This window comes from Triticum aestivum, chromosome 7D (genome assembly GCF_018294505.1).
Source record: "Triticum aestivum cultivar Chinese Spring chromosome 7D, IWGSC CS RefSeq v2.1, whole genome shotgun sequence".
Classification (NCBI taxonomy): Eukaryota; Viridiplantae; Streptophyta; class Magnoliopsida; order Poales; family Poaceae; genus Triticum; species Triticum aestivum.
The window spans coordinates 171,418,829-171,445,777 of NC_057814.1; the positions used below are offsets into that span (position 1 = coordinate 171,418,829).

Sequence of the window (26,949 nt, forward strand, 5' to 3'; positions counted from 1 at the left end):
TACAGAAGCCTGGTAGGTGCACTTCAGTACTTAACACTGACCAGACCAGACATTTCCTTTGTTGTTAACAAAGTATGTCAGTTCCTTCATGCACCTACCACTGTTCACATGACTGCTGCAAAATGTATAGTAAGATATGTGAAAAATACATTGAGCATTGGCCTGAATTTCAGCAAGTCATCCTTTACACTTATTAGTGCCTTCTCTGACTCAGACTGGGCTGGGTGTCTAGATGACAGACGCTCAACTGGTGGCTTTGCAGTATCCTTTGGACCTAATTTGATATCTTGGAGTGCAAGGAAGCAAGCCACAGTTTCAAGATCCAGTACAGAGGCAGAATACAAAGCATTGGCAAATGCAATAGCAGAGATCATATGGGTGCAGTCAATTTTAAGGAACTAGGTATGAAAAACACTAGAGCTCCATGTTTATGGTTGTAGCGACCAGACCTCAAATGGCCTGTGCTGCTATGCACCAGTGTCATCCCTGGATCAGTAATGCTGACACGCACAGTACAAATGGAGGATTTATAACAGAGTAGCAATCACACACTTATTACATCGATATCTCCGTAGAGATTAAGTGTAATAATCATGGCTTAAGGCCATCTAATAACGATAACAGCGAAAGACTTGGAAGATAAGTGAGTCCATCAACTCCAGCGGCATCACTGAGTATAAGACCACGACCTAAGGCAGCTTACTCGTCGTCTGAAAAGTCTGCAACATGAAACGTTGCAGCCCGAAACGGGTCAGCACATAGAATATGCTGGCAAAGTAACACATAGAGAGCAATGAACAATGATAAGGCTATACTATATGCATATATGGCTGGTGGAAAGCTCTATGGTTACAGTTTTGCGAAAAGCCAATTTTATCCTACTGCAAAGGAATAAATTTTATTTAACTATCATGGTGGTTGAAACATTGAGAAGGTACCTCCAACTCAATCCCATTAAGTGTCATCATTAACCCAACAAAATTAATTATAAGTATCACGGTGATGAGATTCAAATGATAATCCAAGTACTAGATACTCAAGTTGTCCATAACCGGGGACACGGCTAATCATGATCAGTTTGTACACTCTGCAGAGGTTTGTGCACTTTTTCCCACAAGATTCGATCGCCTCCGCTTGATTCTCGCACTACATGATGTTTGAGAAACGGATGACCGAGACACAGTCTTTCAGAAACAGTCACTCTCTACTCTGGATGGACCGGTACACCTACTTTCCCCTACATCTGCTAGTCCACCTCTTCAAGAGATCCTGTAACCTACTCAGCTATGCTAGAGCCCATAATAACTTGCGGCTGCACACGGAAGTTTCTAGCATGAATAATCTTATGATCCCTTTGAGCCTGGGTGGCGGACCTTATACATACAGACAACACTGGGTTCTCCAGGTGCCTCAATCCATCCAGATGTGAGTTTTAGTTGCCACCTTAAGTTGAACCATTAATTAACATCTCACATCTGTCATGGATATCTCTCAAATCCAATCCACGTCTACGAGCATAGCATGGCAATAAGAATAGCAACGTAGAAGTAACTCCCAAGGGTTTGATAGAAAACAGGTAATAGGTACTACCTCAACTACTTCCCAATACCCACAGTTTAATTAGATCCTAATCATGCAATGTTTGAGGGAAATAGATCTAATGCAATAAAACTGGGTATGAACGGGGTATGATCAAAGTGTTACTTGCCTTGCTGATGATCCGCAAAGCCTAGCGAGTCGAAGTAACAAGCGGCACACTCCGGGTACTCTATCGCAAACAAACAAGCATACAATCAGTACCCATCTAATGCACAGGTAAAACTCGAATGAAAGATCCAACCAGAAAGTTCAACTTAAGAACTCCGGTTTGCAAAAAGAATCAACTCGAAAGAAGCAACGAAAGTCAAACGGCGAAAGAAAGAAACTTCGTTTGCCAATCTGGATCTAGGTCAAATTTTACTGTAGCAAAAACTTGTTTGAGTAGGTTAAACGGAAAGAGAATTTCGAGACGAAACTCTAGGCGCTTGAATCGCCTGATTCCGATAAACGAGCGAAAAGTTAAACAGATTCAAAAATTCGATCAGAAATCGAATCTGAGAAAATGACGAGAAAATCCGACCAAAAAGAAAAACGGACGAACGGTTAAATAACGTACGTTCGTTAACAGAAAAAAAAACGACGAACGCGTTCGTTAAAACGAACGGTTCGGTGAACGCTCGTGAAATAAGAAAACCGAAAAAAAAACCAATCTAGGGTTTTTTTTAAACAAAAGGTTTTTTTTCTTCAGAAAACCGGTCAACGTTTAAGACGGCCGGCGGCAGTACCTCGATGGGGCTCGCTCCGGCGAGGGGTTCCGGTGGCGGGGCTCGGGGCGGGGTGCGGGGCTCGGGGGCGGAGGCTCCGGCGGCGAGGGGGCGGGGCTCCGGCGACTCCCGGCGGCGGCGGCGGGCTAGATGCGGCGGCGGTGGCGTGCTCCTCCGGCGGCGGTGGTGAGAGAAACGGAGAGGGGGGGTATATAAGGAGGGGGGGCTAGGGCGGCTTGGGGAAGGGGTCGGGCGAGGGGAGGCGTGCGGCGGCCGGAGTCGGTCATGGCGGCGGCGAGCTCCGTGCGGGAAGAGGAGAACCCGCGGGCGGGCCGTCGGCTGGGCTCGGCCCAGTCGGCGCGGGCGCAATTTTTTTTTAAGTTCCGCGGAAAATATTGCATAGAAAAATAAATAAAAATCATAAAAATATGAAATAAATTTTCCCCGTCTAGTTAGAAAATCTAGAATAGGGTGAACATTTTTAAAATCAAAAATAAATATTTTGAAAACATGCATATTTTTTAAATGCAATAAAAATTGCAAAATAAATCCGAATAAATTTAAAATAATGATTTTAACATTTTACCTCCAGTATTTCAATATTTTGGAGAAGTCATATTTTCTCCTCTCGTTTATTTAAAATGAAATACTTTTCCGGAGAGAAAAATAGTTAAAAATCCCAATCCTCGTTTGAAAAATCAAATAAGAAAAATTCTAGACAATCCCCAACTCTCTCCGAGGGTTCTTGAGTTGCTTAGGATTTATCGAGGATTTGTCAAAATGCAACAAAACATGATATGCAAATAATGCTCTATGTATAACATTCCAAATTGAAAATTTGGGATGTTACAATGGTGTGATAATCTAGGTGCTACCTATTTGTCAGCAAATCCAGTCTTTCATGCTAGAACTAAACGTATTGAGATAGATTTTCACTTTGTTCGAGAAAGAGTTGCAAATAAACTTTTGGATATTCGGTTTCTTCACTCTCAAGACCAAGTTGCTGATGGCTTCACCAAAGCTCTACCTACAAGAAGTTTTGAAGACTCCAAGCATAATCTCAACTTAAATGAAGTTGTGATTAAGGGCGGGTGTCAAACATGATGATTGCGTGCGTGATCTTGGCGTGTACAAGAAGGAAGATCATCACTGTTGGAGGAGTAGTTAGTTAGACAAGTATTTTGTAATCTTTATCTCCTTTTATCTCTAGCTTTCTTCCTTTCCAAGATGTATCTCTCCCAACCGACTTGTACGCGTATCTGGGCTTGCAACGCATCTATATAACACGCAACACGTCTGCCAGGATAGGCAAGACGTTTACCGCAAGTCGCACACAATAGTCGAACTAAGAACAAGGAGCCACGCCATAACTGAACCGCACCGAACAACTGACCACAATGGAACTGACCGTACACGTGATGGTCTAAACTTTTAGCAATCATATCCACTTACCTGACCTGAATTCTGCACTTGAGGAGTCTAAGGGCAACTCTAACCGATCCCCCAAAACGGCGATTAAACCTTAGCGGAGTAAATTTACTCCACTAAGTTTTTGCCGTTTCTAGCCGATCCCCTAAACTTATTGGAGTAATATTTTTCCATTTGCATCACATATTCGGGCACCGAAACATATTTCCTTGCTTTTTTATTTCATTCAACAACATTGGAGTACATAATTCACCAATTCTTCATCACGAGAGCAAGCCCAAAGAAAACAAGAAACACAATTAGACATTTTAGAAGATATCCACTTTCCCTAACTGCCCCCACTAGTTGGATTAATATCGTCTTTATGTCTTCATTGTTGATCTGTGGATTCGTGAGCTTCGCCACTTCTTTCTTCTTCGACTCTAAAGAAGTAGATGTTGCTTCACATCTAATCTCATCTCTAGTCTCATCTCTAGCCTCAATTCTAGCAACGAGTGCACGAATATCTATCAATATTCGTCTATCAACAGATCGATGTATTCTTCCTTCCAATACCAAAACTTGCATCCATCCTACACACATAGAAAAGCAAACAAGCACATAGATGAGCTACTGAAATTGCGTCAAATCTGGTGAACGACCGGATCAAAATAAGCACACACCCCATCATTTGTGCACTTGAAGAACACCCATCCGGGGTGTTGCGGCGTGATAGAAACTGGGCGCACCACCTTCCTCGTGCAGTCGTCACACTATATGAGTGGCATCGGCGAGCCGCTGCGCCAGCGCCGAGCCCGGGTGACGGCCGGGCGTGTATTTGCCGGCGAACCTCCGACGGGAGAGATTTGAGTGGCTAGAGGAAGAAGGCGTCACCAATACAAGGCAGGACAATCGATCTTGATGTGCGGGTTAAGACTCAAGACGAGACGCGAGACACCATCGATCGACCTGCTACCACCGGAACGACCCCTTCTCCTTGCAGTCCTTCTAAGTTAACTTCTGAATCCCTGCATGAAAAAGCTTGCTCCAATTGCTACTTTGTCAGGCCCGAGTGGGTTGAGGCTCTAGCAATCGATCAAATCAAGAGATCAAATGAGGAAATCAGGCCTGAATCTGGATGTATTGCTATAAAAGAGGAACTATAGTGTATATACTGTATGTGTGTTCATAGCCAGATAGGCAAACTTGGAGAATAAGCATGAATGAATAGCCAGTCACAACCCGGCTGTTAAGTAGGTGTTCTGTCCCCGGCAACGGAGTGAAAGGGAACAGTTACTATGCAGTAACGTTACAGTAGGGATCGGACGACTCGCGCGTTTTGTCTGAATCTTCAACAGTTAACTGAAGAAAGCTACACTGCTTCAGTAGGCGTGACACACTTACACGTAGGCCTTTCAGATTATAAGTTGGCATTGCCATTGCGGTTATTGAAGATCTTCGCGTATAGCTTTTGGATCAAAGTCAAGCATTTCGTATCGCCTTCACGTATACCAGTAAAAAATAAAACTAAATCATGGGATTCATGCATAGTCAATGAAACTACAAAAGAAAGTCCGGAACTGTCAGAAAAGTTCAGACTTAAATGATCGACAAGTACAGAGTTTGCACTAAAAAGACAACTACTACATTGGCAATGTAAACTATTATCATTTGTACTGTAAAAAAGGTTAGAGAGAAAAGTTAATAAAGATGAGTCACATAAACCTGTTCAGATCACCCCCTCTTCAACATTGGCAATGCTCACTAGACATTTTATAAACCTGGGTACTTGTTTGAGATAAAAATAACAAAAGGGAATTCAGAAAGGAGTTCAAAACATATAACATTGGAGGGTTAGGTTCAATTTAGTCTCATGTTCTTCCTGTACATGTGTGAATTAAGGAGTAGCAGGCACAGGAACAACAAAATTCAGAGATGCCAGAAAATCAAGGCACAAATTACACAGACTATGGAGCTAAAATACAACTATTTTAGATCAAGCACTGTTAAGAAAGATAACATAGTTCAGCAAGTCATGAGCATAAATACTGCAGAATTCAGAGACCACTTAGATACTGTAAATTCAGTTAGCAACAAGACAGACAAATTGCACTTAGATTTCAAGGAAAAATATGACTACTCCACACTGTAAATCATGAACATTGACACTGCTCCACACTGTAAATAGACAGAACAAACTTTTTTTTGCCACAACTTGAATCTGCTCTGCAACTTATGAACTTGTAGTTGTTCTGCAGATTATCAAGAGCAGCGAAACAGTTTTGATTTACAAACATAGTTAGTCCTACTACTTATCTGCGGTTGCCCAGATCATAGCTGCACCATGCTTGCTTATCTGAAACTAATACAAAAAGATAGAGCAGTTTTAACATGGTCCATCACAGGAAACAGAGCAGAAGAAGTACTGGTGCAGGAGCGAATGTAAGGTTCAGAAAATTAATCACAGGAGCAAGAAGATGAACAACAGTTTTACTAGCTTGCATGAACAAGTGGAGCAAATTGCTCAGAGGTACATCCGTGGCGATCATACATGGACAAACTAATACATCAGCCAGTGAGTATCCTCGTATACACTTTGAAAACAATTTCAACATCGGATTTAATAGACACTTGCAGGCGAGAAGAAGTTGATGTGCCCTCCAGCATGAAGATTGGCCGCGGCATTGTACCTCTTCTCGTTCTCGTGCGCCTCTTCGGCCTTCCACGCTTCTTCAAATGGATCGAAGGAGCACGGCCGCGGTTTCCACAAGTGGTCCTGTCTCTGAAGCGATGGAGCGTCAAGATCCGACGCGGCATTGTACCTCTTCCCCTCGTCAGCATCATGGAAGGCAGGGTTGTGCATGACCCGATCCTCTGATCTACACACTGGGTAAGGGTCATCGGACAGCAGCATGCCCTCCAGCACGCCTTGGTCTAAGGCATCCAGGTACAGAGGTTCCTGTTGGCCCATCTCCACGCCAGTGTTGGCTCCAGTGGCCGGCTGAACTTCAATTGGGTCGTCTTCCATCATTCTCATTAGTTCTTCGATATCAAAACCATCTGCCTCGATATCAAAACCATCTGCCTCCCCATCCGGCAAACTGGAAATAGGCTCCAATGGCTCAAAGACATCCTCTTCAGATGAGCTCCTTGCAATGCTTGAGCCAGCCTCAGGAACAATCTGTTATTGGCTGTAATGCTTGACAGACTCCAGCAAAACTGATTGGGTGGACTCCAGCACATCTGACTGGGAGGAAATCTCCGGAGCTTGAGCTTGTGGCTGCTTATTATGTGAAGAAGAAGCAACGTCGGTGTGGTTGGATGCTGTAGTGGACTCGGATGATACTCTGGCTGCATCATCATACATCAAGAACGACGGTGTGGCAGGTGCCGGGACGGGGACGGCACCGCGCATCCTCTTCTTGGGGCGCGGCGGATGAGGATCGGCGGCGGCAGCGGGCGCTGGCCTCTTCTGCGCGTGCGTGCTCGGGGTCACGGCCTCTGGTTGCTGTTGCTGAAGCTTGTAGGCCTCCGATTCCTGGCGGGCCGCGTCAGGGGCATGCTGAGCCAAGTGCATTCTGCAGAACACCTTCACCCCGTCGCTGACATTGGCCTCCGGCAGCAGGCACCGGTACTCCTCCATGACCCAGCCGGTGGACTTGCCCTTCTTCTTGAAGGACAGGTTCTTGACCTCGCCGACCTTGACTCCCGCGTGGCTAATCTCCGTGGTCTTCTGGATGGTCCAGGTGCCGCCGCCGGCGCCGCGCACGCTCTGGAGCTTGCTCCCGTTCTTGCTCTTGCACGTGGTGAAGAAGAACCGGTCGCCGCTGCTCACGGCCTGCGGCGCGGGCGCGTATGGGGCGGCCAGATCCTTGGGCTCGCAGCCGGAGATTTCGACGCGGTGGATGAGCTTGTCGGCGCCGTGCAGCGTCTGGCCGGAGAGGAAGCGTGGCAGGTAGTAGGTGACGGCCTCCACTTCCGTAGGGCTCAGCCGGTAGTGGTGGAAGACGTCGTCGACGTCGAGCCCCTCCATCCCGGCCGGCGGCTGCCCGATCTGCTGCTAGGGCTTCTAGCTACGAAAGGGCGGGCGGGCGACTGGGATTTGGGCGAGGTTTGTCTGCGGGACACGCACGCACGCTTTGATCCATGCGTTGTCACGCACGCTAGCACATAGTCCGTTATTTTTCCTTGCCTGCCATGCGCCCTTTACCTTTTCTTGCAACAGCAGCGGTGTTGCAAATCATAGCGGCGGACGACAACTGCAACTTAGACAAGCTATGCAACATCAGCTCTGTTCCAAAAAAAAATGCAACAAAATCTCTGTTGCGAAAAAAATCTACAACATGAACTTTGTTGCAAAAAAAAAAATCCGCAACACAACCCAAGTTGCAAAAAATATATTCTACAACATTACCTTTGTTGCAAATGTTTCTGCAACAAGACCTTTGTTGCAAAGTAGTGGGGGACGTGAGCCACTAGATTGTGCGACTCATGAGGCGGCCGATCTTTTGAAAAGATCCCGGCGGCCGACGTGTAGCGGCGCCAAAAAAAAAAAAAAACAGACGCTGAAGCCCATGCCCCATCGATCTGCTTGTCACTGTTGCCAATACGAGGCAGGATAATCGATCTTGACGTGCGGGCTAAGACTCAAGACGAGACCGAGACACCATCGACCTGCTGTCACCCGAACGATCCCTTCTCCTTGTAGTCCTTCCAAGTCAACTTCTGAATCCCTGCATGGAAAACTTGCTCCACTTGCCACTTCACGCAGGCCAAGTAAAACTTCAGGTTATAAATCGGCATTGCCATTGCGGTTATCGAAGATCTTCGTGCGTAGCTTTTGTATCAAAGTCAAGCAACTCGTATCGCCTTCACGTATATACCAGTAAAAAATACAACCAAATGATGGGATTCATGGATAGTCAATGAAACTACAAAAGAAAGTCCGAAACTGTCAGAAAAGTTCAGAGTTAAATGGTCAACGAGTACAGAGTTTGCACTAAAAAGACAACTAGTACTATAATCTGTAAGTCGTTATTTTTTTTGTCGAAACCTCGTCAGAGGGCGGGGAGCTCCCGCATTGCATATAGAAGAAAAGAGTTGGTCCGGTTAATAAGGGAAACTGGACTCAAAAACCATACATGGCATCGGTTAATTAAGGGAAACCGGCGAAGACCCCACACACCGGACTAGCACTCAAGGGACGTCGTCCGAGCCAGATACAAGGGTGCCAAGGCCCAAGACCATCGTCAACACAACATACCCGACCAAGACAACCACTGCAACCTCAAGAACATGCCTGCGACAAGAAGTGAACTCGCACCTAACCTTTTGAAAAATGAGATCAACCATTGGCCTCCACCAATGCATGAATTGCCTGGATCGACGTCGGCGTAAGCGGTTTCTTGTACATCCGAAGATAAGAGTTCATCTTCTCTTGCACATCCTCCTCGGAGCCTTTCTTAGATGTCATCCCCTTCGGCAGTTCACCATAAGCCTCCGCCAACCTATATTCAGCGCGCTTGGCAGTAGGAATGTTGCAGTTTCTGTTCTTCTTATCCAAACGTCCACTACGCCTCTCGGAACAAGTAGATGCACCGTCAATCTGCACATGAATCGGTTCTTCGAGCAAGGACCCCAGCGCCGCGCAACTGAAACTGCTTAGGAACTCATCCAACAGGGTGGTAGATGGCGCACCAATATCACCAAGTGGCTCCTCGGACCCAGAAGACAACATATTGGTAGTGCCCCCTGAAGCAAACGTCACCGAAGAGGAGACAAAGGGAGGCACCTCGCCAACCAAACCATCAGGCAAGGCCAGCTCAATATGCTCCATATCATTGCTCGATGTGACTATCTCAGTAACCTTAGCTTGCTCCTCCTCACCTTGAATTACAATCTCGTGTAGAACTACATCCACCACAGGAAGAACATCTGCAGGTAGCGCCATAGTTGCCAGAACCTCAGACGAGCACCCGGCCACTCCCGCGTCACTAACATCCTTACCATCGGTAACAACAAAGGGCGCCGTCTCATCATGCTCGCACCAGGGAGGAGGCAAATCCAAAGGCGCCAAGGAAGAAGATCCCCCACCGTTCCCCATATTCCCTCACTCTCGCACCTCAAGAGACTGATTGAAGGCCGGCAAATCAACAAATTTGCCACTGATAGCCTCCAGTCGCTCCAAGAGGCCCGAGACCTGGGCCGCCCAACCCTGCAAAGCAACGACCATGTCGCGGAGGGGTTGAACGACCTCCTCCGCACGAGCGGTAACCAAAGCCTGCAACTCGGCGCGTAGCGCCTCTGTCTGAGCTGCAAAGAGGGGTTTCAGCAGCCCCAAATCAGCAGCCAAGGTCGACTCGTCGGGGTCGGACAGACCTGAACAAGGGGCGCCGGAATTGCTACAAGGGACCCCTTGAACGAGCCCAGTCGGAGCAGCAACAACAGAGGCCCACGAACGCTTCTGCAACCGCAGTGAAGGAGCTTGGGGCGGGTGTTTGGGGAGGTGAGGAGCAACCGGCGGCAACAGGGCTCTGCGGAGATGACCATGGCTGGCAGGGAGGTGGTCCGGACAGCCACGCTCACGATGCCCAGAGCGGCCACAGCCCAGGCAGGTGACAGGCCCACGACAGTCGGCGACGAAGTGGTCCTCTGCCAAGCAACGGAAGCAGAGCCCATAAGCTCTCCGCTTGAAAGCGAGGGCGCGGTCGGTCTCCTTCTTGCGGGGCGGGGCAGATAGCCTCTCCAACCTCCGGCGATGCTGGCCCCCGACCTCCACCCACCCCTTCTCCGTAGATGCCTGCGATGCGTCGGTCACCACCGGCGGCGTGAAGTTCGGGGGGAGCCGATCTGGAGGTGGTGGCAGCTTGAGCGGAGGGAGGATCCCAGGGCAACCCTCGGAGTGCGCGCGAGAGTCCCCGTCTTCATCCTCAGCACCGGCAGTCAGCAGCTCTCGATCTGGATCGGCAGGGGAGCTAGGACGGTGGGGAGGGGTGGGGGGTTGGTGGCTGGGGAGGGATCAGAGGGGGTGTGGTTGGTGGTGGGAGAGGAGGCCATGGTTAGGGGTGGAGGACGGGAGGCGAGCTAAGCCGCAGCCGCGGCGGCGGCGGCGGCTGCGGAGTCGCGGGAGCTAGGTCACTGGGTTCCCTTCCGGGTTTGCTTCAGGGCCTGTAAGTCATTATGATTTGTACTGTAAAAAAGGTTGGAGACAAAAGTTAATGACGATCAGTGACATAAACCTGGGTACTTGTTTGAGATAAAATTAACAAAAGGGGTTTCAGAAAGGAGTTCAAAACATATAACATTGGAGGGTTAGATTCAATTTAACATCTTGTACCTCATGTACATGTGTGAATTAAGGAGTAGCAAGCACAGGAACAACAACATTCAGAGATGAAAGAAAATCAAGGCACAAATTACACAGAACTATGGAGCTAAAATACAACTATTTAGATCAAGGCACTGTTAAAAAACATAACATAGTTCAGTAAAGTCATGAACATAAATACTGCTGAATTTAGAGACAACTTGCATACTGTAAGTGTCAGTCACATAACCCCAGCCTTGTTTTCCTTTGTGAAACTAGGCAAACGGAGGAGAAAATGGAGAAACTGAGATGGAGATTGGGCCTGAAAGGTTTTGAAGGAGTGGGAAGTGATGGGAGAAGTGGGGGTCTAGCTCTCTACTGGTATGAAAACATTCATGTAGGGATCCTAGGCAAGAGCAACAGATACATTGATGTATGTATTAGAGAACAACAGAATGACCCGCCTTGGCGAGTTACCTTTGTGTACGGGGAACCACGGGTCGAGAACTGCCACCTGATGTGGACTGAGCTAGCTACTCTTAAGGCTAGCTCTACATTGCCATGGGTGGTCATTGGAGATTATAATGAGGCTTTATGGCAGTATGACTATTCGATGAGGGATAGGCCGGAGCCACAAATGGCGGCCTTTAGGGATGCTCTGGCAGTGTGTGAGCTGCAGGATATTGGTTTCACGGGCTTCCCATACACTTTTGACAATCATCAGCAGGGGAACCGAAACGTCCGTGTTAGGCTGGATCGGGCTTGTGCAGATGATGAATGGATAGCGAGGTTTCCGAATGCAGAACTACGACACCTTACGTCGTCAAGATCGGACCACTGTCCATTGTTGTTACAGTTACAACAGCCAGACCCACGGCCGAGAAGTCGAGTTAGAAGGTATGAGATAATGTGGGAAAGAGAAGCGGCTCTACCGGAGATCATCCATAATTCTTGGGAGAACGTAAAGGAAGGGGGTGATTTGGGTGTGGTGGCAAAGTCCCTTGGGCAAGTGATTACTGACCTGCACGAGTGGAGTAAACAAAAGTTCGGCCACGTCAGGCGTGAACTGGAGAAGCTGAGAGAGGAACTAGCAGAGCTAAATCATATGGAAGTGGATAGGACAACGATCAAGCAGAAGATGGAAAGGATGGATGAGCTCCTGTATCGTGAAGAAATGATGTGGCTTCAAAGATCTCGAGTTGATTGGCTCCGAGAGGGAGATAGGAATACCCGGTATTTTCAGAGAAGGGCTGTTTGGCATGCAAGAAAGAATCTCATAAGGAAACTTAAGAGAGACGATGGGGTATGGTGCACAGCGCCTACTGATATGGAATGTATGGCTTCGTCATATTTCAAGGAGATTTATACCAAGGATCCGACCTTGGTGCCGGGGCCAATCCTGGACCTTTTAACTGGTCGAGTCACTGATGCAATGAATGAGATGCTGACTAAGGAATTTTCAGAGAAGGAAATTGGAGATGCTTTGTTTCAGATAGGCCCTTTAAAAGCACTGGGACCAGACGGTCTTCCGGCACGATTTTATCAAAGGAATTGGGCCACTGTAAAGACTGAAATAGTTGCGGCAGTACAAATTTTCTTCAGAGATGGGGTGATGCCGAACGGAGTAAATGAAACAAGTATAGTTCTAATTCCAAAGAATAGTGAACCTGAAAGTCTGAAGGATTTTAGGCCAATTTCGCTATGCAATGTGATATACTCCCTCCGTTCCAAAATAGATGACTCAACTTTGTATTAAAGTTAGTACAAAGTTGAGTCATCTATTTTGGAACGGAGGGAGTATAAAATAGTGTCAAAGTGTATGGTGAATAGGTTGAGGAATATACTTGATGAAATAATCTCGGAGAGTCAAGGTGCCTTCGTGCCTGGGCGTTTGATCTCGCATAATGCAATTGTGGCCTTTAAAGTGCTGCACTATATCCAGCAAGAACGTAACCCGGAGGTGACAAATTGTGCTTATAAACTAGATCTTTCGAAGGCCTATGACCGGGTAGATTGGAACTTTTTGGAGAATGCAATGAGAAAGATTGGCTTCGCAGAGATATGGATCCAGTGGGTAATGCAATGTGTGACTACAGTCCGGTTCAGAGTCAACTTCAACGGAAAGCTACTGGACCAATTTGAACCGTCTCGAGGATTAAGGCAAGGTGATCCCTTGTCACCGTTTTAGTTTTAGTCTGTTGCCGACTCGTTGTCGAGTTTGATACAGGATGCTGTCATGAACAAAGGGTTAAGGCCAGTGGTCATCTGCCGAACAGCGCCCTCGATATCACACCTTCTCTTCGCGGACGACACACTCCTATTTTTTCAGTCATCCGAGGAGCAGGCGGTGATTGTAAAGAGCATTTTGGATAGTTATACTGCAGGAACAGGACAGTTGATAAACCACTCAAAGTGCAGTATGATGTTTGCGGATGTGTGCCCGCAGAGCACTAGATGTAGCACCAAAACCCGCCTTGGAGTGCTAAGTGAACACTTTGAGGATCGTGTTTGAGCAGGAGATTTTTTCGACTTTGGTGAGAAGCAAGCTTCAAGTGGTCAACTTGTGATGAGCTGACTCAGACGGAGCTACTGATGGGGTTCAGAGAAAGGGAAACGGAGGACACACTGGATTGCATGGGAAAATTTACTACGCCCAAAGAATCAAGGTGGCCTAGGTTTCCGTGATATGAGGTTGTTTAACCAAGCTCTATTAGCTCGTCAAGCTTGGCGATTACTTGATAGACCTGAGAGCCTATGTGCGAGGCTACTTAAGGCGAGATATTACAGACATGGCAATCTAATTGACACTGTTTTCACAGGCAACACGTCCCCTGTTTGGAGAGGTATCGAGCATGGACTAGAGCTGCTAAAGAAAGGCATGATATGGAGAATTGGCAATGGCCAAAAATCAGAGTTTGGAGGGATCCCTGGATACCGCGTGGGGGCTCCTGCAAAGTACTGGGAGAGCGTGGAACATGTAGGTACAACCGGGTGGCTGATTTCATACTACCGGACGGATCGTGGAATGAAGAACGGCTGAGCCAATACATGATACCAGCTGGTATACAGGAGATTGTGAAGATCAAGATATCTCGTAGAGCGGAGGAGGATTTTCTTGCTTGGAATATGGAGAAGGATGGGAGGTTTACTGTCAGGAGTGCATACCACCTTGCGGTCAATGAGTTTGTTCAGAGCCAGGGTGGGATCTCGACAAGTACAAGACCCGATGGGGACCGGCCTGTTTGGAGAATGTTTTGGAAGATTCAAGTTCCACAAAAAGTGAAGATTTGTGCACGGAAACTGCTAAAGAAAGGACTACCCACACGTCAGGTAATGCAGTCTAAACATATGGAGGTGGCGGAAGAATGTCCGAGATGTAGCCGGGAGATAGGGGACAACTTTCATGCTGTTGTAGCATGCCCAACCTCTAGTGTTGTATGGGATGCTATGGGGGAAATATGGAGATACCAGCAAAGGAGACAATAGTGAACACAGGTGACGAGTGGCTATTTGATTTGTTAGTGACGCTAGCTTAAGAGGATCGTGCAAAAGTTCTGATGATAATATGGAGGAACTGGCAGCTACGTAATGATGCCATGCATGATTAAGCTGTGCCTCCGGTCGCGGTCACTAGTGGTTTTTTACAAAGCTACATGATCTCTCTAGATCAGATAAAACATGATAAGGGCTACGATATGCTGAAGGGGAAAAGAGACTTGAATCCAGTGGGAGGAGGAGCTCAGCTACAGCAAGAAAAGAGATCTCAGGAGCCTGCACCATGGCCGCCACCTCTGGAGGGCTGGATTGCTCTATCCCTTGATGGCTCTTTTGATGCGGAATCACATACGGCGGGAGCGGCTATGGTGGCGAGGAATAGCAGAGCACATTTTGTCGGCGTGCTGGTTTATACCACACTGCTCAAGTGCTTTTGAAGCAGAGTGTATGGCAGCCCGAGAAGGAGTCTCCCTGGCAGTCCAGCATTCAACATTGCCTATGGTGACTCAGACGGACTGTTCATCCTTGATTAAGTGCTTGGAGTGTCCGGGGACGGATAGATCGATAGTAGGTCATCTTGTAAATGAGACCAAGGAGTTGATGAGAGAAAGGGAGCTTGTGTGTCGGCACATTGGTCGTCTGCAGAATAGGACTGCAGATCACCTTGCTTATCTGTCAAGAGTGGAGCACCGCACCGAATTGTGGTTGCAGGGGCCTCCTGATGCTCTTTTGTGCTATCTAGCAGACGATTGTACAACTATTCCTTAATTAATAAAGCTCTCTTTCCAATCGCAAAAAAAAACTTGCATACTGTAAATTCAGTTAGCAACAAGACAGACGGATTGCACTTAGATTTCAAGGAAAGATATGACTACTCCACACTATAAATCATCCACATTGAAACTGTAATAACTGTTTACTCCACACTGTAAATAGGCAGAACATTTTTTTTGCCAGAACTTGAATCTGCTCTGCAACTTATGAACTTGTAGTTGTTCTGCAGATTATCAAGAGCGGGTGAAACAGTTTTGATTTACAAACATAGTTACTCCTACTTCTTATCTTTGGTTGCCCAGATCATAACTGCATCACGCTTGCTTATCTGAGCCTACTACAAAAAGATAAGAGCAGTTTTAACATGGTCCATCACAGGAAACAGAGCAGAAGAAGTACAACAACAGTTTTAGTAGCTTGCATGAACAAGTGGAGCAAATTGCTCAGAGGTACATCCGTGGCGATCGTACATGGACGAAATCAGCCAGTGAGTATCCTCGTATACACTTTGAAAACAATTTCAACATCGGACTTAGTAGACACTTGCAGGTGAGAAGAAGTTGCTGTGCCCTCCAGCGTGAAGATTGGCCGCGGCATTGCACCTCTTCTCCTTCTCGAGCGCCTCTTCGGCCTTCCACGCTGCTTCAAATGGATCATGGAAGATGATCGGCGGTGGCTTGGAAGTCCCCACGTCTTGGACAATGGATGACTTTTCGTTCATCGAGACAGCCTCCCGCTCCTGCGCTTCTGCTCCTTCATCGAGTATAGCCCTAAGGAACTCCAGCTCGTCATCTTCGAGCGGGACGATTTCTTCTGCAACATCAGCGAAAAGCCCCTCTGGTTCCAAGTAGAAATTCTGTTTGATGTTGTCAGTAGCTCCAACTGGGAGATTTTCCTCCACTTGTGACCCGAGAAGCTCATCCATTGTGCAACAGAACCGGACCGTGTCGTCGTCAGCTTCAGGTACGGACTCATCCGGCAAGAAAACCGGTGCTGCAGCGGTGAACGACGATGTGGCAGGTGCCGGGACGGGGACGGCACCGCGCATCCTCTTCTTGTGGTTGGGCGGATGAGGATCGGCGGCGGCAGCGGGCGCTGGTCTCTTCTGCGCGTGCGTGCTCCGGGTCAGAGTTAATTGCAGGGAAGTACCACACTTGAGGCAGTTGTAACATATCAGTACCACTATTCAAGTTTTTTACAAGTCAGTACCACGTTTGAGGCTGGTCGTTGCAATACGGGCTAAACTGCGTATAACTCTGTATTGACACTGTATCTGACAACCCAGCCCCACCAGTCAATTCACAAGCCGCCGAACCGGTGCGTCGCTCGGGTGGCTCGGCCGGTCTACGGCTCGGTCGGTCTTGGCTCGGTCTAACCCTAGCAGTTCTCTCCTCTCCCTCTCCCTCTCCTCGCGATGGCTAGTCCGGGCGGCGGCGGCGGCGGTCGCGGTGGCCGGAGCAGCGGTGGCATTGTGGGCGGGTACGGAGACCTCCCCGGACTCGGGAGCGATGCGCACCGAGGAATCGAAGTCGACGGCGAGGAGTCCAGTTCGTCTGCTTACTACAGCGACGACGACGAGGGCATGGAGGCGCCGCTGTCCATGGAGCAGCGGCTGTGGCTGGCTGAGATCTGGGTGGCCAACCCTACCACGAGCCATCACTGGAGCCATGGATTGGGTGGCGTACTGTAAGTGCTTTGTCCTCTCCCTCTCTACTCTCTCATTTGTGCCATGATTCGGGCCAGGGTTAGGTTTACTGAAATTTTGCTGTCCATTGTAGTTTGGATGATGCTGTTTGGGATGTTAGGATTCACTTCGATGCTCACCATAATTTGGATAGGAAGATATGCAACTCAGATGTCACATATTTGAATTTGTATGCACTGATGCGAACACAAGGATTTAACTTCAGTGATGAATTGTACCACATGGGGAATACATGCATAGGAGTGCAGAGAGAGCATGCCCTAGATTTGATAGACACAAACATCAAGTTGCAGCAAATTAAGAAGCAGAATGAGGACAGTTTAGTTCTGAACTTGTTAGTCAGGGCCACATCATTTGTCAGTACTGCATATCATGTTAGTGAGGAAAAATTAGCCACGGTTTTATATGAAGAACCTGTTGTGTATGATCTGAGAGATCCTCCTGTGCTTGCTGTTAATGATCATGGTGTTGTTTATGAGAGTCAAAGCAGCAACAGTAGTGCAGTAGTACAACCTGCTGGTATGTGCACACAAGAGAGCAGAAATGTCAGCAAGAGGAAGCTCAAATTTGTGATGGAAGAAGAGGAAGAGGAGGGATATAAGAGTACTGATGACTCTCAAGGGGCATATGACAGTGACAACAACCCTTTCTGCATGAAGAAGTACATGATTGCTGAAGACACAGAGATAATAGAGGGAAAGAGGCTAGCAGATGCAGAACTAGAAGAGGATGCAGATTCAGATGAAGATTCAGATAAGGAACAGCTACACTATGAGGGTGACACTGAGGTTGAGGAGTTGTTTGATATTGAGGAGGATGAGGAGGAAGATTCTGAGAATGAGAAGGAACCACCCATGAAAGCAGCTGTTAAAAAGTGGCAAAAGCTGCCAGTTAGGAGAGGGCCCACCACTAGGACACATTCTAATGTGTTAGAGGACTTGAAACCAGATTTCAGACCATCATCAGATGAAGAAGATACTGGGTTGCTATTGGATAGTGAAGATGATGAATTTGAGCCACTAGCATTTGTCCTACCAAAAGGAAGGAAGAGTAGGGCCATGAAAAGGCCAGCAAGGATATGGTATAATGAAAAACTGGAGCAACCACATCAACAGTTATGTATGCACATGTGTTTCAAAAATTAGCAACAATTCAGAGATGCTCTGTTGAGCTTGCACATTACACAGGCAAGAAATTTCAGGTATCATAGAAACTCAGACAAAAGGATAATTGTTTGCTGCAAACAAGAGCATTGTCAGTTCTTCATAGTTGCAGCAGTTATCAAAGGGGAGAAGACATTTGCAATAAAAAAATGAGGCTGCAGCACACTTGCCCTAGCACTACAGAGACATCAAGGGTTAGTGCAAAGTGGCTTGCATAGACATATGAGTCCCTGTTCAGGTCTGATCCAAACACAACTATTTTGACTCTGATTGACAACTGCAATGAGAAGTATGGTGTTGATGTGCCCAAGCACATGGCCTATAGGGCCAAAAACCTTGTTGTAGAGGCTGTTTTAGGAGAGCACAAGAAACAGTATCCCAGGCTGAGGGACTATGCTCAAACAATCATGGATACAAACCTTGGGAGTAGAGTTATAGTTACAAGTGTAACCCCAAAACCTACTACAAAAATACCACATCCAGGACCAAGGTTTCATGCTATGTTCTTCTGCATCAATGGAGCAAGGGAGGGCTTTCTCAGTGCATGCAGACCATTCATAGGTTAGTGACCTATTTTATATGATGTATATGCTTTATTTTAGTGCTTTATTTAGTAGGTTAGTAGTGTTATATAGTGAGTAAAATAGGTCCTTGCTTTTATATGACATATATAGAATTGTGTATAAATTTTTGTAGATGACATATATAGAATAGTTAGTTACTGAATTTGGTCTTACAAATGCAATATAGGTGTTGATGGCTGCTTTATTAAGCTCACCACTGGAGCTCAAATACTTGCTGCCACTGGCAGAGATGGCAACAACAACATTTTCCCACTGGCATTTGGTATTGTTGGACAAGAGGATACAGCAAATTGGTGTTGGTTTCTGCACCAACTGAAGATATGTCTAGGAGGAGAAGTTGGACAATTTGGTCCTTATACTATCATGTCTGATAGACAGAAGGTATGAATGCATCCTCTTGTTTATCTTAATGCAAATTTGGTCTTTATACTATGATGTCAGTAGCTTAGTATGATATGCTATGTCAACAGGGCCTACTAAATGCAATTTCTCAAGTATTTCCCAACTGCCACCAAAGATTTTTCCTTAGGCACTTGTATGCAAACTTCCAGAATGCTGGGTTTAGGGGAGAAGATCTTAAGAAATGCATGGATAATGCTAGTTATGCTTATAACCAATACAAGTTTGACATTGCAATGAATGATCTAAAAAATGAGAGTGAGGAAGCTTGGAAGTGGCTGAGTGGAATACCTGCAAGATTCTGGGCTAGGCATGCTTTTGACACAAACTGTAAGACAGACTTGGTTGTTAACAACCTATCTGAGGTGTTCAACAAGTACATCCTTGATTTTAGGAAAAAACCTATTAGGACTATGATTGATGGTATTAAGAATAAGCAGATGGTGAGGTGGCATAGGAATAGAGAGAGTGGAAAGGCAGCTCTGTGGGAGATCACACCCCATTATGCTGAGAAGTTAGAGGTGGAAAAGGAAAGGGCCAGATTCTGTAAACCCATTCAAGCTGGTGTTAATCTATGGCTAGTAACCAGTGGGCAGCAAACACATGCTGTCAACTTGGCACTTCATACATGTGGTTGCAGAAAGTGGGACCTGAGTGGGACACCATGCAACCATGCAATATCAGCAATTAACAAGGCAAAAAGGTTTTCAGAGGACTATGTCTGTAAATTCTTCAAAAAACCATTTTACCTAGCAGCTTATGAACCAATGATATATCCTGTTCCTGGTGAACATGATTGGACAAAGACAACAGGACCAGACATAGAGCCACCTAAATTTCATGTGAAGAAGGGAAGAAAGAGAGAAAAGAGGATAAAGGGCAGATTTGAGGTTCCAAAGCCAAAGGAGAGTTCAAGAATGGCCACTATAACATGCATCAACTGTGGGCTGCAAGGCCATAGATACACCAGCTGCAACAAACAATTGAAACCAGAGTTGACTTCGAGAAAAAATAAGCATGTGGTAAGCACCTTGTTAACTAGTACTATGTTTTGTATTTATTGTATGTTTCCTTCTCTTCATGTTTCCTTCATTTTTGCAAGGCATCTAGAAGACCAAGGAATGTTGATGAAGCAAGGGCAGAGGCTGCACCAGCAAGGGCACAGGCTGCACCAGCAAGAGGAGAGGCTGCACCAGCAAGAGCACAGGCTGCACCAAGAGCACAGGCTGCACCAAGAGCTGGTGCAAGGCATGGTGCTGCAAGGCATTCAAGGCCTTTCTCTGCACCAAGAGCTGTTGCTGGGGCTTCCACTTCTGTTGGCCCTACAACTCATACTGGATGGATGTCCTATTTAACTGCAAGTGGAAATACCTGAGTGTCATGTGTCATGTTTCTAAACTATGGCAGTTATGCCCAAGAGATGAGGGGGCAAGTTATGTATGTTTGAAACCAGTTATCATTTTGGGTTGACATGCTATCTGGTGGAGTACTCTTTCTACTATGTATGAGTCATGTTTCTAAACTATGTCAGTGCTGCCCCAAGAGATGAGGGGCAAGTTAAGTCTGTTTCAAAACAATTATTATTTTGGTTTGACATGCTATCTGTTAGAGTACTCTTTCTGTTATTAGTCATGAATCTAAACTATGTCAATTATGCCCCAAGAGATGAGGGGGTTATATGTGTACTCTTTCTGTTATTTTGGTCTTTATGGGTTGTCGACGTCGACGGAACCCAACATCTATCTAACTACATCCATCTATGAAGCATCTATGCAAGCAAGATAATTCCAACTAAAAGATCCATACATAACATAGCCATAATAGATTCTTACAGCAACATACTGGAGTACAACATAGTTCATAACTTAAAGCAACATACTTAATAGATTCTTACAGAACCATAATTCAAACTAACAGATCCATATAGACATACAGAATAGATCCATTGATACTACTTCCCAAAAGGTTAGCTTAGCAGCCTCTTCATCTTGTTCATTCATCCAAGATGGCCTGGATCCCCTTCATATTCTGCTTGTTCTTCTCCTCTGCCTTCAACAGATTAGCAATCTGAAGCTTGAGTTGAGCCCTATCTTTAGTGAGCTTGTCATGGCCCTTTTTCAGATCACCCATGTGATCCTTCAGCTGGAGATTCTCTTGGATGAGCTTATCATGTCCCTTTTTCATATCACCAATGTGATCCTTCAGCTGGAGATTCTCTTGGGTAAGCTTTTCCTGAGACTGGGTGAGTTCAGCATCCTGCTTCAACTTGAGATTTTCTTGGGTTAGCTTCTCCACAGACTTAGTTAGTTCAGCAACCTGGAACTGCAAGTTCCTCATGTCTGCACTAAGCACTTCCTTCTCTTTCAAATGGTTAAACTTCAGGTTCCTGATGACAGTGCCTTGGGCTTTTGTCAGGTTCATAAGGACTTCATACTTCCCTTGCAGCTTGAAGATCTCTGCCTCTTTCTTCTCCATCTCTGTCTTCATATCTGAGACAACTGAGTTGGTCACCTCAGCATTCCTCTCCTCTGCACTCTTAGACTGCAAATATCTGAAATCCAGCACCCTATCCTCTTGGGCATTCAAAAGTTCATGAACATTTTCAACTAATTTGTCATAGTTGGCCTCCAGTTTATTTTTTTCTTCTGTCAAATGATGAATAGTGAGTGAACTCTCCAGGTTATCCTTCCTCCTATCACTCTTGCTGTCTTGATACATTTCCCATAGCTTCAACAGTGCATTTTGCATTGTAGGAGGCCACTCTGGGTCAACCCATTGAACAGAACCACAGTTCTGACCTTCCTGCAATATATCCAGCACCTATGTTTGTTAAAGAATAGAGTAATATGATCTTAAATAAAGAACTAAAGAACAACAGAGCTAACTAACTGTATTTCAATAATATACTACAATAATCAATGACCTAAAGAACAACACAACATGTGCACTGCAATAATCAATGACCTACAATAATCAACTATAAAGCACTCATAAAGCACTTAACTAACAGGATCAAAGCTTAAACAATGTTGTGCACTGGAAACTAAGCTCCTGGCCACATAAAAAATTAACAGATGCCTACTCCAATGATCAGCATCAGTGCATAAGTACTACTAATTGGATAAAGAATGGCAATCACAAGAACAGAATCTTACATGGGGGGCTACTACTAACTGTGGGGCTACTACTAACTCATTTTAATACAAAGACATAGAAAGTGTAGAATCTTACTTTAAGAGGACAGGCTAAAAACCTCCTGCCCGTCTCAAATCCCTCAAAGGCTACACGCCTCTCACATGGCAGCCCATGCTCCTCGCAGGGAACAATGGTTCCAGTCTCAATGCCCATGTAGTCTTGGTCTTCAATGCTGGCAGGGATCTGCGGGAGCAAAATGAACCAAAACCCCCCAAATCAAAGTCAAATCCCCAAAGCAGGAACCCTAACCCTAACCCTAGCTACACCACTCACCCGGTACAACATGCTGTCGTCATCGGAGGAGTTCATGTACTGCAGGCTGGGGTAGTCGTCGCTGCTCTCATCCTCGTGAACCATGGCGCGGTGGCGGCAGGGGAATGCGCGGCGGTCGGCGGCGAATCGGCGGGCGAGAGCTCGAGCGGGGCGAGGGCTAGGGTTCGTGGGGAGTGAGTGAGTTGGGTTCGAGGGAGTTGGGTTCGACCAGGTAGACCGGACGAGCCGGTTCGGCGGCTTGTGAACTGACTGGTGGGGCCGGGTTGTCAGATACCGCGTCAATACAGAGTTATACACAGTTTAGCCTGTATTGCAACGACCAGCCTCAAATGTGGTACTGACTTGTAAAAAATCTGAATAGTGGTACTGATACGTTACAACTGCCCAACTGCCCCAAGCCTCAAACGGGGACGGCACCGCGCATCCTCTTCTTGTGGTTTGGCGGATGAGGATCGGCGGCGGCAGCGGGCGCTGGCCTCTTCTGCGCGTGCGTGCTCCGGGTCACAGCCTCTGGTTGCGCTTCTTGAAGCTTGTACGCCTCCGATTCCTGTCGGGCCGCGTCAGGGGCATGCTGAGCCAAGTGCATCTTGCAGGAACACCTTCACCCCGTCGGAGACGGTGGCCTCCGGCAGCAGGCACCGGTATTCCTCCATGACCCAGCCTGTCGACTTGCCCTTCTTCTTGAAGGAGAGGTTCTTGACCTCGCCGACCTTGCATCCCGCGTGGCAAATCTCCGTGGTCTTCTGGATGCTCCAGGTGCCGGCGCCGGCGCCGCGCACGCTCTGGAGCTTGCTCCCGTTCTTGCTCTTGCACGGTGAAGAAGCACCGATCGCCGCTGCTCACGGCCTGCGGCGCGGGCGCGTATCGGGCGGCCAGATCCTTGGGCTCGCAGCCGGAAATTTCGACGCGGTGGATGAGCTTGTCGGCGCCGTGCAGCGTCTCGCCGGAGAGGAGGCGTGGCAGGTAGTAGGTGACGACCTCCACTTCCGTAGGGCTCAGCCGGTAGTGGTGGAAGACGTCGTCGACGTCGAGCCCCTCCATCCCGGCCGGCGGCTGCCCGATCTGCTGCTAGGGTTCTACTGCAGCTAGGAAAGGGCGGGCGATTGGGATTTTGGCGAGGTTTGTCTGCGGGACGCGAACGTGCTTTGTGCTGATATTTAAAGACGCTGGACAGATGATGGAGAACGCGTCAGATTTCCTTTTTCTGAATCCGAATATGTCCCCAGTTCAGTTTCGCGTCAGTTTTCTGAAACTTGCCCCTCCCGTTTGCCTTTAATTTTCTTAAAATTTCCGTCAATCCGATCATGATGCGGTGCTGAAGACGTAGAGGACAGATTCCGTGCTGCTTGTGATTCTTGATTTTGATCCATTTCTTTTCATCCATGGCAACATGTGTTGCGTGATAATACTGTATTATTTACCTTCAGAGACATTGTTAACAGCGGCAAACTGATTCAGCCCAGAGAGAAATTCTTGGCCCCTGTCCTCACTAATGCATGATTCACGTCATGTCTTCTAGCGCAAAGTGTTTTTTACCGGTGCTGGGAGCTACGGGTGATTCTCTCACCAATGCCTTGCTGCCATACACATACATGTGTATATCAAAGTATTGACGTAAATAATTTCTTGTATTTCTGTTTTAAGTCAAATCAATGTCAGATTAATGGGACCCATGTCAGCTGAGAGAGAGAGAGTCTATCCTGAGTTGCATGTGGTGCCGTGGTACAAATCCTTTCCTTTTATTTTCTCTTTAGGATTTTCAATCATTTCTATCTCTTAAACCATACTGTTATTTTTGAAATATTTTATATATTTGAATTCCTGAAGCCAAGAGCTTTAGAATAAGACCAAATTTGGATGCATTTCAAACATTTAATTTCAACATTTCAAATGACTGAAATTAGGTTTCTGAAACAAGCGAAATATGTTTTTTGAAATAATTGAAATTAGTTTCTCTACTGAGTGAGGTACGTTTTCTCAACCATGTGAAATTATTTTCTTTAGATGAGTGAAATTTGTTTTCCATACACATGACACATATTTCGGTGTGAAATACGTTAAATATAGCGAAATGTGATTTCTAAAATGAGTGAAATCTAACTTGTGTAAACGGGTGTAATGTGTTTTCTGAATCTAGTGAAATGTGAAACTGGCTGAAATGTGAAGATGATTATTTCAAATTATTTTTAAAATTAGTGAAATTTTGTTTTAAAATGAGTGAAATCAGTTTTCTAAAATGAGTGAAATAATTCGAGCATGTCTTTTCAAATGGAGTGAGCGAAATTAGTATTTCAAATGAGTGAAATAACCTTTCTAAAATGAGTAAAATAATTTTTATTTGAATGATATTTTTTAAATGAACTAAATTGTTTTTAAATTATTTTTTAAAACTCCTTATTTCAATGTGTATATTGTGAGTGTTATGTGTTTTCAAAACTAGTGAGATGACCGAAATCTATCTTTCGTAATGAGTGAAATCACTTTTTTTTGAAACAATTGAAATATGGTATTTCAATTGATTGAGTGTAATATGTTTTCTGAAATTAGTTTCTTGAAATGAATGAAATATTGTTTTAAAATCTATATATTTTTTATGAGTGAAATCAGTTCTCTATGGGTGAATCTAATATGTTCTGTAAATGAGTGAAATATATATTTTCAAATTAGTGAAATAATTTGTTTGGAGTGAGTAAATTTTGTTTATTGAAATGAGTGAAATAGTTTTTCAATTGAAATCCGTTTTGGAAAATAATTGGAACATGTTTTTCAATTGAAATGAATGAAATTAGTCGTTTCAGATGAATGAAATAGTCGAAATAAACTAAAATTGAAATATGATACATAAAATTCAAACTAGTCAAAATGTATCCAAGATTGGTCTTGTTTGAAAGGTCTTATTGTCCTGGATTCAAATATATAAAAATTTACAAAAACGGAAATATGGTTCAGAAGTTATCAGTGATTTAAACTGTGGTATTGAAATTAAAACCCAAGTCTTTATGTGGGAGAGAGAGAATATTACATGTGTGGTCATCCAGTCTCATACTCTTTTTCCTCCGAAAAGGCGGTAGGTGTGTCAGCCCGTATTGCTCAGTATAGTTATGCAAAATGCTTTGCATGTTTATACGCAGCTGGTCTCACCAATCTAGATAAAACTGATGGACTGTCAATTAAAAACCGGTACCTCCCGGAACCGGTAAATTTACTTATTCGTGTCTTCTAGTTAGAATGGAGTCAAGTGGCCTGGAACTTGTAGTCACCCAGCCATGCTAGGAATGCATCACCAAGACCAGTGCAGCTCATGACCAAAGCAGCTGAGACTAGAGCGCTATACATACAAAAAGAAGGCCAGAAAACTATGATCATCATTCATCAAGGTACACTACCAAAACCCTAAAATTCCCATTGCGCAATCTAAGTAAGACATGAGACTACTACACTTCTGCTTCGGTACAACCCCCTAAACACAACAACTGCTGAAATGAGGGCCAGGTGGACAGAAGGGCCGGGACTGGGAAAAAATGACTCCAACGGCTCCTGTACGGAGCGGCGACCAGGATGGCGATGGCGCGCGCGATGCGGGCGCGGCGGACCAGGACTGGCGGGGCGCGTCGGAGTGGACGCTGGTCCAGGCGGGCGCGGTGCCGGCGTGCCCAGCGCCCAGGGCGGGGCCGCGGTGCGCCCCGGTGGGCGGCGGAGGCTGGTCCGACAGCCGCTTCTAGGCCTGGCGGGGGTGGACTCCGAAGACAAAGTGGAAGACGAGGATGATGGAGCGGGGGCGGAGGGCGGTCCGTCCCAGTGCTCGGTGGGAGATTTCGTGGCCAGGGCGGAGGAGCTCGAGGGCTCGTTCCTCGCTGGCCGGCGGCGGGCATTTGCGCCTGGAGGTCGTGGCCCTCGTTGACGTGGATCTCAGGCTGGGGCCGTGCGCAGTGCCGCCCGGGCGGCGACCCCGCGGCAGGGGCTCGCTGTTCTCGCGGTCCCGGATGCAGAGGAGGGCCTCCTGCTTCGGGCTGGCTCACAGGGCTCAGGGGAGTCTGCTGTGCCGGCGGCGGCGGTGCGGGAGGCGCCGGCGGCGTCGGGGTCGCCCTGCTCTAGGGTTGGGGTCCCAGAGCAGGGGGTCAGATGGGCCTTGGGGCCGTCTTGGACTCGCGGCCCACTTCTGGCTCGGGTCCGGCCCAAGTGGTGGTGGCCAGCCCGGGTTGGCTGCGCCAGGGGAGCCCAGTGTCTGTAAGCAGGAAGCTCGGCCCGCCTGGCCCAGGCCCAGAGGAGAGGGTACTTAAGTGGCTCTGGCTGCCCAAAGGAACCCTAGATCCATCGCTAGGGTTTCCAGCCACCAGATCGAAGG

At 46.6% G+C, this 26,949-nt stretch overlaps 1 pseudogene; it reads right to left on the bottom strand.

The window, feature by feature from the left end:
• Positions 1–6,213: 6,213 nt before the first annotated feature.
• On the bottom strand, positions 6,214–7,822 carry LOC123169556 (uncharacterized; annotated as a pseudogene).
• Positions 7,823–26,949: the final 19,127 nt, after the last annotated feature.